Source organism: Hibiscus syriacus, unplaced genomic scaffold (genome assembly GCF_006381635.1).
Source record: "Hibiscus syriacus cultivar Baekdansim isolate YM2019G1 unplaced genomic scaffold, ASM638163v2 tig00110610_pilon, whole genome shotgun sequence".
Classification (NCBI taxonomy): domain Eukaryota; kingdom Viridiplantae; phylum Streptophyta; class Magnoliopsida; order Malvales; family Malvaceae; genus Hibiscus; species Hibiscus syriacus.
The window spans coordinates 141,113-155,133 of NW_024062800.1; the positions used below are offsets into that span (position 1 = coordinate 141,113).

A 14,021-nucleotide genomic window follows, 5' to 3' on the forward strand; every position below is an offset into this window, starting at 1 on the left:
CCCAATTCGCGTTGCGATTTACTTATTCGCATTACGATTTTCCCAATTCGCGTTGCGATTTACTTATTCGCATTGTGAATTGGGAAAATCGCAACGATACTGTAGACCATCGCAACGCGATTTTCAACTATCGCATTGCGAAAATGCAACGCGAATTTGCGATAATGGAGATCGCGTTGCGAATTACCGATCGCATTGCGATTTTGTTGGTCATTTTGGTAAATCCGGAAAAAGTTGGTTAAAATCGTATATTATATAGAATTTTTGGTCACTGAGGTTATTTTCTCTATCTGAAAATGGAACCCAACTTGTCGTACATAAAAATTGAATTACATATCTTTTGAGGACCAAAGCCAAAATTACACAAAAATTTAACCCTACATTAGATCTGCATAGCAGCCCGATTGGACAAGCCAGAAAACTCATTAGGCACGTTGAGTTTTACCAATTTACTATTTTGCCCTTCCTTCATTTCCACATTGTAAAACCCGAGCGGTGCACATTGATACTCCGACCCGGTCACCAAAACCCGTCCTCCTCCAAGGCTGATCCCGCATGCTCCGACCCGAACGGTCGGGTCGATCTCTGCCCAGTTCAACAGTTTCCCGTCTTTCCCGATCCCGACGCTCGATCTCGGCACCGACCGGTTCCCAAACCCCTTCAACCCGTCTCCATTGACCCGACTTTAACCCGTACACGTCAGCACTCCCATCGAATTGACCTTGTCTCTCCGTTCTGTACCCGCTCACGACCCAGAACTCGTCTTCCCCGATCACCACGCCTTCACACTCGTCTCGCTCTTGACTCAGCTCCCCCAACTCACTCCACTCGTCCGTTCTCAAATCATAACCCACGCGTTCTCGACGCGTTCTTGTTCTCGTCGTGCCCGCCCGCAATATAAACCCGACCCGAACACGCTCCGATAGCAAAGAATGATCTTTTGGACGGCATATCCTTCCCTCGTCTCCATTGCCGGGTCATGAAATCGTAGATGAAAACGAAAGGAACCGGATTGTAACTCACCGGGTCCCACCCGCCCATCACCACGAGCTTCCCCTCGCAGCTTGCTAACTGGCAAAACAAAGGCAACCCGTTTAGGTACTTGGGAGCCGGGGCGAGTCTATCCCAACCCTGACTCACAGAGTCAAACACAGCAATCCCATAACTGGGTGATCCACCTGGTTTTTTAGGTCCATCGACGATTCCATCGTTGAAGACTAGAACCAAGCAAGCGACTTTCTGGGTGTAACCTAGTTTTTTGCGGTGGTAGTAGAAATCTAATCTCTGTAGCAAATCCCGCCATCGATGACAAACTCGGGACGCGAGTCCATGAGCCGTGTAAGATAGGCGAGATAAGCAGTGGAGACCGAGTTCTTCAGGTAATCCCGGAAGCAACTCGGTTGAAAACTCAGAATTCTCCATTTTTCTTTTCATCAAAGCTTGAAAGAAGGTTTCTTGTTATACTGAAAAGCCACTGAACTCTCGGGCAGCTCTTATATATATAGCACAGTTGGATAACGGAAACCTAAAGCTGTTTGGTTGGGTGACACGTGTCCGTTTCACTAGGCTTAAGCAACTTAGAGGAGATATTTTGAATGGTAGCTACGGATAAGTGCAAACAAAGGGATCAGATGCAGCAGTTGTTCGATATAATAGAGTTCTATATTTGTAATTATAACTTAGAATTAAGATTTAAGAATTTAGAGGGTTGGTTTATAAAGTTATTTGGATATATTAAAGAGGTTAAGATTAAAGAGTAAATTGCTTATTTATTAGTCAGGTGTTTCTCTTACTGTTAGATTTAATTTTATTTTTTTTAAATTGAATATATATAAATAAGTTACTTAGGAGTATTACGTGACAAAAATTGAAAATTGGACAAAGAATCGACTGGACGGCGACCACACCTAAAGTCTTCTAGAAACCATCCAAGCTGGCATGCCCAATTCGCCAGACTTGGAGACATCGCCATTGATATGCGGTGTTCATTCAACGGATTGATTCAAGTTTTATTCATCATAAATCTAATTAATATATTTAAGTTAAATGTAATATATACTTTATAAAATCTAGGCATAACGCTAAATAAGTGTTTAAGTTATACCTCGAAAATATAACTCAGTGTTTAATTTTTTTTTGTTGCTAAAAGTAGGCATTTAAAGTTTTCAATATTACATTTTTATGAGTTTGGACAGTAACGATCGTTATATTGTCTTAGTATCTAACACGTGTCATACATATACAATTTTAAAAATTATTTTATTTTTAAAAAATAATTTTATAAATAAAAAACCCAAATTTTACGTTTTCCGTCGTCGATCGGTCACCTCGGTCTGTGGCAATCACCGTTGACATTATCAGAATCGTCTAGACCAAAATCCAGTCTCTCATCCGCCATGAAACTACGTTGATCGTCGTGAAAAACGCCACGAATGGTCATCAGATTTTTAAGTTTTTCGTTTAAGTTTTCTGACGATTTCGATGCTTACAGTCGTTCGTACTTTACACGACCGTCACGTTGTGTTTCTCGTCATGTTTCGAATAAAACCCGACCGATGTTAATCGTTCCCATCGGAGGTGGGACAACGGGAGAGATGGGTGACATGGGAAGTGAGGTTGATTTTTTTTAAATAATATTTTATTATTAAAAAATAAAAATATATCGGTAAGCACCTAAAAATGTAACAAAGAAAACGTTAGACACCTATTTTTAGCGTAAAATACTTTAGGTGCTTAAACACGTTTAGATACATAGTTTAGTCACTTATTTTTTTTATTAAGCTTTAAATTTATTTATATTTGTAAATAATTAGTTTAAAACCTTTGTCCTATTTTTAAAGTTTTTTGTTTATTTTAATTTTGTTTAATAAATTCATATATTTGTTATTTTATTAAACTTATTTTATACTCTTTTAAACATGAATAATTTAATATACTTTTAAACAATTATATTATACTACATATTATTAAAGTCTTTTTATTTTTTATAAATTCTATATTATAATATATTATAATTTATATTATATAAATTATACTATATAAATATATATATATTTGTCCAAGAATTTCAGTTCAGGGAACGTTTATGATAAATTTTGAGAACACGAATAGTTTAGGCCCCATTTAATATTTAAAGCTATTTTATCAAAATAAAATATAAAAATAATTTAATATGGAAAAATTAAAAATCGAAGATGAATTTAAAATTTTAAAAATTGAATCAATCATATATACTTTAACTTTTTTTTAATTAAATGATGTTGAATTAATTTGTGAGACTAAACTCAGACTCTTAAATATAATATAAATATAAGTAATAATTTGTTATGTGAAGTAATAATTAGTTAACATTAATCACGAAATTAAAGGTTGGAATTATTAGTTAACGACAAAAGACAACGTTGTTTAATCACTAATCTTTTTCATGTTTCATGTCTATGTTGCGTTATCGTCAAGTTTTACTTACCGAGTGGTTTAAATATTATATAAAATATATTATTTATATAATTATTTCACTAATCTATTGTCAAAATCAAAGCAAAGCAACCCTCCAACATTGAATCTGATAAGTTTTACTTTAAATAAATGAAATTCTGACGTATTTATTTTACATTTTTTTTCATGTCAAACATTTAAAAATAAATTAAGAGACTTTGTTTATGTCGTTAAAAGCAATGAACCTCAAGATTAACCCAAAGGGCAAAGGTTATAATTAATTAACCGTATGTGTGGAACAAAAAAATTTAAAGAAAAGGGTAAGAGGAAAAAATATAAAGGAAATTATATGTGTATTTTTTTGTTTAAATATTTAAAATTAACGAAGAAAATAAAATAAAATATATTTTTGTTAAAAAAATGAAATGATTTGGTTAAATTATTTTTCTAATTATGGCATTTACATAAACAATATAGATTAATTAAATTAATTAAAATTATTTTAAAAAATGATGCATGGAACACTTTGACAACTTATATTTGATCACGTATTATGTGTTCTTTTCATAATACAAATAATTATTGTTCAATTTATTATTATACGTTTGATATCTAAACTATCAATTTTAGTTCGTTTTAGTACCTACACTGTCAAGTTTTTTTAAAAGCTACCTAACATTTAGTTTCTGTTTTGTTTTAGTACCTCACCGTTAAAAACTTAACGGGTGGTATGAGCATGACACCTTTTTATAGGTATATTACATCATTCATCACTCGACTATCTTCTCACTCCTATTTTGTCACTAAAGTTGAATTTTTTTAATTTAATTACTCGCTTTCAACTTTCAAACCACTCTAACTTTCAAATTTAATTTTTATTTTAATTATTTTTAATTAAATAGTAATAAAAAATGCCATGTCACAAAAATCTTAATAATAAATTAGAGTGACTAAAATAGAGTGAGAAGATAGTTGAGTAATGAATTAGTAGTTAAATTGAAAAATTTTAAACTTTAGTATCAAAATAGGAGTGAGAAGATAGTTGAGTAATGAATGATATGATTTACCCATAAAAAATGCAATGTCCTTAAGTTTTTAATGGCAAGGTACTTTGATGAAACAAAAACTAAACGTTAGCATGATTTTGAAAAAAATTAAAATTATTTAGTATTAAACAGATCAAAATTAATAGTATAGATACTAAACGCATAAATAAGTTAATTTTGGATAAATAATTGAAGTTGTCTTTAAAGATCGAAACATCATACGACTTGCGATGGATTTTTAAAAGGGAATCAGTGTATTTGTGGGTACCATCAGTTAACTTTCCAACGCATATTGAAACGTCTGAATAGGACGTCGAAAGATCAAGATATAATATGTTTTAACAAAGACATCGCAAACAAAAGAGTGAATACGAATCCAAAATGAGAATTTTGAATTAATTCAAATTTTAATTATTTGGTTGATAATTTATAATTACATTTAATATAGGATACTCCATTATATATTTTAAATAATTTAATATCATAATTATTATTTATAATTATCAATTAGTATCATATAATTAGACGTTATAAATCTAGATTCACGTTCATCTGAGACAAAAAGTTTTTGCATTTTTATCAATCGGTATCATATAATTAGACGCTATAAATTTAGAAAAATAAATTTACAAAAGAGAGAAAATAATACTTTTAATTAAATACAAAGTAATTTTAGTTGAGCATAAAGTAAACTTAATTTTGAATAAGAAAATAATTAATGAATCTAAACTAGAATTGCCTAAAATAAATAGCGAAAAGTTTTTGGTTGAATTTATTTATAAAACTAATAACATAATTGAATCTAAACTAGCTTTTGCACGTGATGTCTTTACTAAATATATTATCTTAAGTTTCTGATACTCGATTGACGTGTTTTAAGATGTTTAAAAATAACAGATAAGTAATTATTTTATAAGAATACATCTCGAACTAGAAATACTTAAATCATAGATGTACTCAAAATAGTCAATACAAATTTGAAAAGTCATTTATGTCTTTACCACATTAAATCCATGTCAGTGCACTAAATTTACATATATTTACGATTTGATCCATAATTCTAGTATATTCTATATTAAATTCGAGCTGATATTAAACATCAATTTTAATGTGGGATTATTAAATATGACTTGGTTAGTACAACGGTTAGATCGATATAATATTTATGATTTAAGGACTTGTTTAAATAATTTTAAAATTTAATCATAATTTAAGGACTTATAGTAAAATTAGTACAAGAAAAAAATTCGTGGAAAAGCAAAAAACAAACATTGCAAAAATAAGGTCACTTTTTTTTTTTGGTCCTCACACTATAAGAAAATAATTCACGGTGCAAAATCATATGTAAAGGTAACAACAAATAATAATTAAAGATACATTGAAAAAGAGTTAGAAAAAGAGTTAACTACATGCATGGTAGTTTATCTTTCTGTTTCGTCAACTTTTGATCCCTGATTTCAAAAAAAAAACATAAGATATGATGACTTTCGTTTTTATTTAATTACGATATGGTCATCCCGAGTTAATTTTCGTTAACAACAGTTGAATATTTTTTATATAATCACACATTTGGTCCTTGTTATTACATATTCTATCAATTTAATCACACTTTTAATAAATTAAATAAATTTAATCCTTTAATTGAATGATATCACATGTCATGCTAGTAAGATTATTCAAAAATACTCGACCCGATTGAGTCGACCCATTTAAAAAATATCGTGTATTTATAATAAAAATACCCGATTTTTCGGGTCGAGTACCCAACCAAGTTTATGGATTGAGCATGGATCACAAAATTTGGGTTAATCGGGTACCCTTTGACCCGATACCCAATTTATTATATGTTTTTTATTTTTTATTTTTATTTTATATTAGATTGTTATTCATAACCCTCAAATTATTTCACTCTAACATTCTAAAATCCTAATTTCTTAAATTTTGACACCATAACATTCTAAATTCTTAATTTCTTAAATTATTTCACATTAATGTTATGAATTATTTTTTAAAAATATTTATTTAACTTCAAAACATTTGAAATTTAATTATATTTCTTTATTTTAAATTTTAATAAATTTTATTTCAATTATGTAATTTGAATTTTTAAACTTTATGTGAATTTTAGAATTTTTTAAAGAACTTTATTTAAAATAATATAATTTAAAGAAAAAATAAAAAAAATTATGAATCGAGTACTTGTGATACAAAGTATATATAATATAATTTTATATATATTAACTTAAAATATTTTTATATTAACTTATTAAATATATTTTACTATTAACTTAATTTAAAAATATTTTATTTTCATTTTCATTTAAAAATATATAATTTATTTTAATTTATTAAAAGTATAACTAAATTGAGAGAATATGTAAATAACATTGGCCAAATATATGAATATATCAAAATATTTAACTGTTGTTAATGACAGTTAGCTCGAGATGACCAAATCTTGTTTAAATAAAAATGTAAGTGACCATGTCTTATGTATTTTAAAATCAATGACAAAAAAATGGACAAATCTCAAAGATAAGTGATCAATATTGTAATTAACCCTTAGAAAAAAAGGAATTTGATGACCACCTATCCAACTTCTAGAACCTTTTTTCTACTAATGTTCTATATTAAAAAAAGTTCATAATTTTGCTATTTTGGCGGCTTTAACCTCTAAAATCCTATCTAATTTTAAATAGATATTATTTTAAAATTATTTAAAATTATTTAAAAGAATTCTACTTAATTTGATAAATATTTTACATACATATTTTTATTTTATTTTAATTTAATATTTCAAGATTGATAATTTAATATTTCAAGATTGATAATTTAATATTTCAAGATTAATAAGAAAAAAGGTGAATTTGACGGGTTCTGACTCCATAGAGTAAAAAAATAAAAGAATTCTACTTAATCTTGAAATATTAAATTAAAATAAAATTTAAATACACCTATTACTTAGTTTATGTTATAAGGATGATAATTCAACCTGAATTTGACGGGTTCTGACTCCATAGAGTATTTTTCTTATAAAAAATCGGGTTTGGGTAGGGTCGGGTTCGGGTAGAGGGTGAAAAACTCCTACCCGAATATAATAATGTAATTTCTTTAACAATTTTATTATTATTTAATTAAATCCTTATTTTATATAGAGTCGGTTGGATTTACATTCTAGAAACTCGGGTCAGGTCAAAGTCGAGTGGATGATATGTATTTTTTGAGTCTGGTCGGGTAGAAGATATTAAATTTTTTGGGTCATATAGGGTTTGGGTAGATGATACAATTTTCGGGTTGGATCGAGTTCGGGTGGAGGATTCATATTTTCTTGTCGGGTCGGGTTGATCAAAATAGATGATCAAAATAGAAATAAGACATATCTTGTGTTTTTAAGAAAAAAATAGCTAGATGACCAAAATTAAAACTAAATAACATGCGTGCGACCAAATAATATCTTTATTTTAATTAGAATGAATTGGGTTGAATTTAAATGCTTGTTATCCAAGAGTCGATATTACAAGTAATATCTATTCATAAGTCTTTTTATTATTAATAACACACAAACACTTTACGAATTTAGTTATTCAAATACATAACTTTAAAAAAAAGAATAATACTCCTTTTAAAAAAAGAGAGGATATTAGGTGCACGTAAACAAGTCTGAATACATTTTGGTTTGGTTTAAAAGAGGAGAGTGGGACCTTGGGACGGCATTATATTTGCCATTTGTGTCTGTGTGGGGGGGGGGGGGTCATGAGGTCCCCCGTTTGATGGACTCCATTTTAGGGGCTACCGTCCTTTATTGTTGATGAAAGGCGTTGGGAGCAATCCTTTTAGCTAACGAAAACGACTACACATTCCCCCACTCCACCCTTTCAATGGCTCTTCTAGAAGCATTCTAGTGTGAGGATTGAGATCATGCATATCCTACTTTCTATCTATTCAAAATCCTTATTTTCTTTCTAGAAGGAAGTGTCTTGGTAAGTTAAGTATAATTTTTTAAAAATTAAAAATTTAAGTATTAAAATAGATTAAAAATGATAATTTAAGTATTAAAAATTTATAACTAAAAAGACATTACATTAATTAACTTTAAGTATGCGGAGAAAAGTTATATTGTTACCTTGGGTTGTGTAGAAAATTTTCTACTTAAATCCGACGCCAATCAAATTTAACATTTGTTAAAAAAAATACTTAATTTAAGTTTGAATTTTAAAATATGGGTCCTAAAAACCGAAACGGACCAAAAACCAAAATATTTCAATAGCTTAAATATTCCCGTACGAATCAAGTGACATTCGTGGTAAATAAATTGTTGTTATTCATTGAGGACCCGAATTCGAGAACCGTAGATGTCAGGGGTATGAGCATTCGATGTCGAAAGGCTGAGAGTTATATTTAAATAGATATTGTCATGTACTTATCCCATACTAATAAAAAAAATATTCTTACGAGTAAAAAAGTCACGGAGATGCCGTCGAAACTCCTAATAATTTCGTCCTTTGAACCATCTGTACTACTGAAGTAGTTTGGGAATCCATTTCAATCATAAAGCTACTAAATAATTGATCTCGTTTCAGTACATAGCTATAAAATATTTATAAACGATGTATGGTTGTAATGTACTATCCATGTTGGGTCAAATGTCAAGCTTCGACCTCCATGCATTATTATTATTTTCCCATGGAAGCATCTGTGTTTAATCAATTGGGCAGACCGTTTTTATAATTAATTTGGATGGAAATTTTCAAACTTGTTTCAATGCTCAAATTCTTGGGGATTATAATCCACTAATCTATGTTTTCATTCAACAAATTGCATTGCTTTTGAAATATCTTAAGCTTTTATTCAACCAGATATGTTTTATTAATAGTTTTATAATAGACATTATTTCGGGTAAGATATTGACCTTGACCTTAATAAGGTTTGAATTCAAGTCAACACATCGTGCTTTAAAATTGAGTTAAAATGTAGACTAAATGTGTTTAGTATTGACGTTGTTACATTTTTTTATCAATTATAACTGAACTTTAATCACAAAAACTCATGCATAAAAAACAGACATTAAACTCAAAGACGAGAAGAAAAACGAAACATTTCATTGAGAATTACTTCCAACATCAAGAGAATCCAATAATATTCATAAAACTCATTGTCTATGTAGAATGAGATATTTACTTAGTGATAACAGAATGGTGAGATACATAATTTGACAGATTGATTCGCTACACAATTCTGATTAAATCGATAAACAACCTTTTACCAAAAGAGATCTGGCAATACATGACCAACGATAACCAATCAGAAAATAATGTCGTGAGGATTTTTAAGAGCACCACCACAATCGTAGAGGTATGCGAAAACATATTAAAAGCTATAAGGAACGTACCACAAATACATAAATTCTTATTTAAAATTGTAAAAACTAAACAAAAAGACATAATATGAAGAAAAAAATCGTAATCGCCGATGATTGAAAATCGATATTAAGATTCGTGTCGCTTTCGACCAAATAAAATATCTTTTATTTCAAACTTTTAAAAATTATAATTTGAATGTTTTAAATATAATTCAAACATAATATATGGTAAATTTTATTTTTATTTAATTAAGATATGATCACGTTTGTTTTTATTTAATTAAGATTTGGTCAGCATGAGTTGACTGTCGTTAACAATTAACAAATTAGGTGACTTGATATTTTGGTATAATCACATATTTGGTCCTTATTATTTTCATATTTTTTAATTTAGTCATACTTTTAATGAATTAAAATAAATTAAAGCAAACTCGGACTAAAAGGATTCAAACCTAGGTTTTTTAGAAAATGAAGCATATACTCAATCGTTAAGCCAAGATCAATGCTTGCTCTAAAATAAACAACATAATGTATATATTTTATATTTTAGTGTGTAAATACTTAACATAAATTCATAATATTTTATATATATTAACTTTAAGAAATATTTTTTACATTAAATTATTAGATATATTTTATTATTAACTTAATTAAAAATATTTTATTTTATTTTAATTTAAAAATATATATTTTATTCTAATTGGTGGAAAATAAATATATTAGATTAAAATAAATTAAAATTATTCTTTTAACCGAATGGTGACACATGACACGCCACGTGGTACCAGTGACACATGACACGCCACGTGGTACAAATGACACATGACATCATTTTATTTGAAGATTAAATTTATTAGAAGTATAATTAAATTGAGAGAATATGTAAATAACATGGACCAATTATGTGATTATACCAAAATATTTAACAACATTTAATTAGTAGTAACCGCATCTTAATTAAATAAAACCGAAAACGACCATATATTATATTTTTCGCATCAATTTCTTCACCTTCCCTTTCTTCTTTTTCTTTATTCGGCTAAATTTTAATGTTGAATTTGATGGGTTTAATGTTTCTGGTGTGAGTTAAGAGTGATTACTTGTATTGCCGAAGATGGTTTGAAGAAGAAAATAAATTAATGAAGGGAAAATATGAAAAATCAAAAGTTGAAAAGTCAAATAAGTGGAAAAAATTAATTTTAAATGTCATGTCATCAAAATATAATAATTATCGAGGAGTGACAAAATAAATTGACGTATAAAGTTTAATTATTAAATTAAAATCTTTTAAATTTAAATAATTAAAATAAGAGTGAAAAGACAGTTGAGTGATGAATTGCGTAATGTACCCTCAAATAATATTATGACGTATTAATTTGTATGTTATTCACGTTAATCTTGTTGTTTATTTTACATTTCTAAGTCAAACATTTAAAATAAAATTAAGGTTTCTTTGTTTATGTCGTTAAAAGCAATGAACCTCAAGATTAACCCAAAGGACAAAGGTTGTAATTAATTAACCTTATGTGTGGATAATTTTTTTTAAAGAGAGGGTGAGAGGAAAAATATAAGGAAATGATATGTGTATTTTTTGTTTAAATATTTAAAACTAATAAAGAAAATCAACCATGTGATATTTCATTTATTCTCGCATTTTTGTTTTAATTATTGTTTGGTAAAATTATTAGATGTTACATTTTATTTCTACTTTGATAAGTCTTTTAAAGATAAAAGAGACAATGATGTGGTACGATATAATAACAATTTTAATCTAAAATTTATACACTTTACCAATTTAATCGTTATCCTTTTAATTAGTTTGAAGTAATTAAAAAATAATATTTGTTTGAAAGACTTTCAAAGAATTCGAACCAGACTTCTAATAATTTCGTCCATGAACATAAAATTTAAACCATCTGAACCAGACTCCTAGTAATACATGCAGTAGGAAAGTTTCAAACTTCTTTCAATGCTCAAATTTCTTGGAGATTATAGTCCCACTAATCTATGTTTTCATTCAACAGATTGCATTACTTGTGGAATAATCTTTAAGTTTTTATTCAACCAAATAATGTTTTATTAATAGTTTTATAATGGACATTTAATCGGGTAAGATATTGACCTTGATATGGTCTGAACTCTAAGTCAACATTTCATGCTTTAAAATCGAGTTAAAATGTAGACTAATGTGATTGGTATTGCCGTTGTGACAATGAGAACTGAATTTAATCGGGTTTGGTTATCACATTATCATGTTCAATTCGGGTTTAGGTCGTTCTCAGGTCAGGTGCAAGTCGTAAATTTTCAGGTCCAACTCGGGTTCAAGTCAGCACCAGTTCAAACTCAAATCGATTTTTTATCACCACTAGGTCCACCACCTCGAGTCATAAATAGTTTTAACTTAAGTCTATTTCAATCAGTTTTACGGTCGTGTCAGTTTTTAACATCCATATTGACAAATAATAAAGAAAGATAATATTGAAAATAATTAGGAAAAATGGAATTTGATGACCACCTATCTCAACTTCTAGAAACTTTATTCTACTAATGTTCTATATTAAACATAATTTTGCTAGTTCGGCCAGATAACCTTTAAAACTTATTTTGATAAACATTTTTTTAATTTTTGATCAATCTAGGATGATTACGAGTGGTATCGATTTTAAAGACTCTCAAATTATTTGACAATAAACACTCAAACACCTGTAGTTATTGGTGTTTGAACCCGAAACTTTAATAATAATTATTTCTTTAATCATTGAGGTCTCTTGATTTACACAATAAACATATGTTTAAATTTAAATTAATTTAATATTTAAATGAAAATAGTTTAATAATAATATATAATTTTGTTAATGGGAATAAATTTAATTAGTTGATGGTTTGTCTCTCTTAATTTGGTGAGAGTCACGTTTAGTGAGAATGATTATTGACCAATATTTTTGTATGATAGAGGATCGGTCGTGCAGAAAAAGAAAGACGATGAAGAATGATGTAAAAGGTGTCAGTCTCACCTCTGACATTAAACAGTCATACTCTCGATATTCTTTATGCTCAAAATCAGAATATTAAAAAATAATAATAATTCTTTTATCATTGAAGTTGCTCAGTCTTGTGCTCGGGTATAACCCATTTTAATTGGAATGAACTTGGTTGAAATGCTTCTTATCCATTATATGCACGATAACAAGTTGAATAAAGTTGAGCGGGGCCTTGGTATGACATTATCTTTGCCATTACGCAAGGAAAAAAGAGGCTCTTTAAGGTCAGGTCCCCCATTGGATGGACTCTATTTTGGGGGTCTGCTGTCCTTATTGTTCAGCAAAGGCGTTGAGAGCAATCCACTTTCAATTGCGCTCTTCTAGAAGCATTTCAGTGCGAGGATTGAGATGATAATCCCCCAAAAAAAAAGCATATCCTACCTGCTCTCTATTAAAAATCTTCTTTTTTCTGGATGTCGTTTCACAGTTTGAGACGAGAATTTTAAGATGATAACAGAGATTAAATTAAAATTTAAAAAGAATTGATTTACTTTTTATTAATCTAAAGTGTTATATGTAGTAGTATATACTCTAAGGTGACGTTTGGTTGGATAGAATCCTTTGAAATTATAATTCAATTCCACCATTTTCTCATGTTTGATTCAAGTTTTTCAAGGGAATTGGAATCCCTGATGGAATTCAATCCAATCAAATTAGGGAAAGTGAATTCTATCCAATTGTTAGAGAGAATTGAAATTTGACCATACTACCCTCATCAATCTTTTGGTAATTTATTCATTTATTGAATAAAAATATTTTTTTATTATTTCGGGTCGGGTCGGGTGAAACTTTATTTTGGTTGGGTCGGGTGGGGTTCGGGTTTAGGGTGAAAAAATGGACCGACCCGAAAATACATATATTCAGGTCGGTCGATTAAGTCTGTTTTTATTAAATAAAAATTTTTTATTATTTCGAGTCGGTTCGGTTGGATTTCTAATTCATATATTCGGGTCGGGTCGGATGAAACTTATTTTGTTCGGGTCGGTTTTTTAAGTGTGATATTCGGGTCGAGTCGGGTCGGTTTTTTTTAGTGTGATATTCGGTCAGGTCGGTCGGATTTGGGTTTAGGGTGAAAAAAACTGGACTGACTCGAAAAAAAAAATAATTTTACCTTATATATTTAGGAATAATTACAATAAT

General features: G+C 28.9%; 1 pseudogene; it reads right to left on the reverse strand.

Moving 5' to 3' along the window:
- Positions 1-367: 367 nt before the first annotated feature.
- LOC120135452 lies at positions 368-13,383 on the reverse strand (annotated as a pseudogene).
- Between the last annotated feature and the right edge of the window lie 638 nt (positions 13,384-14,021).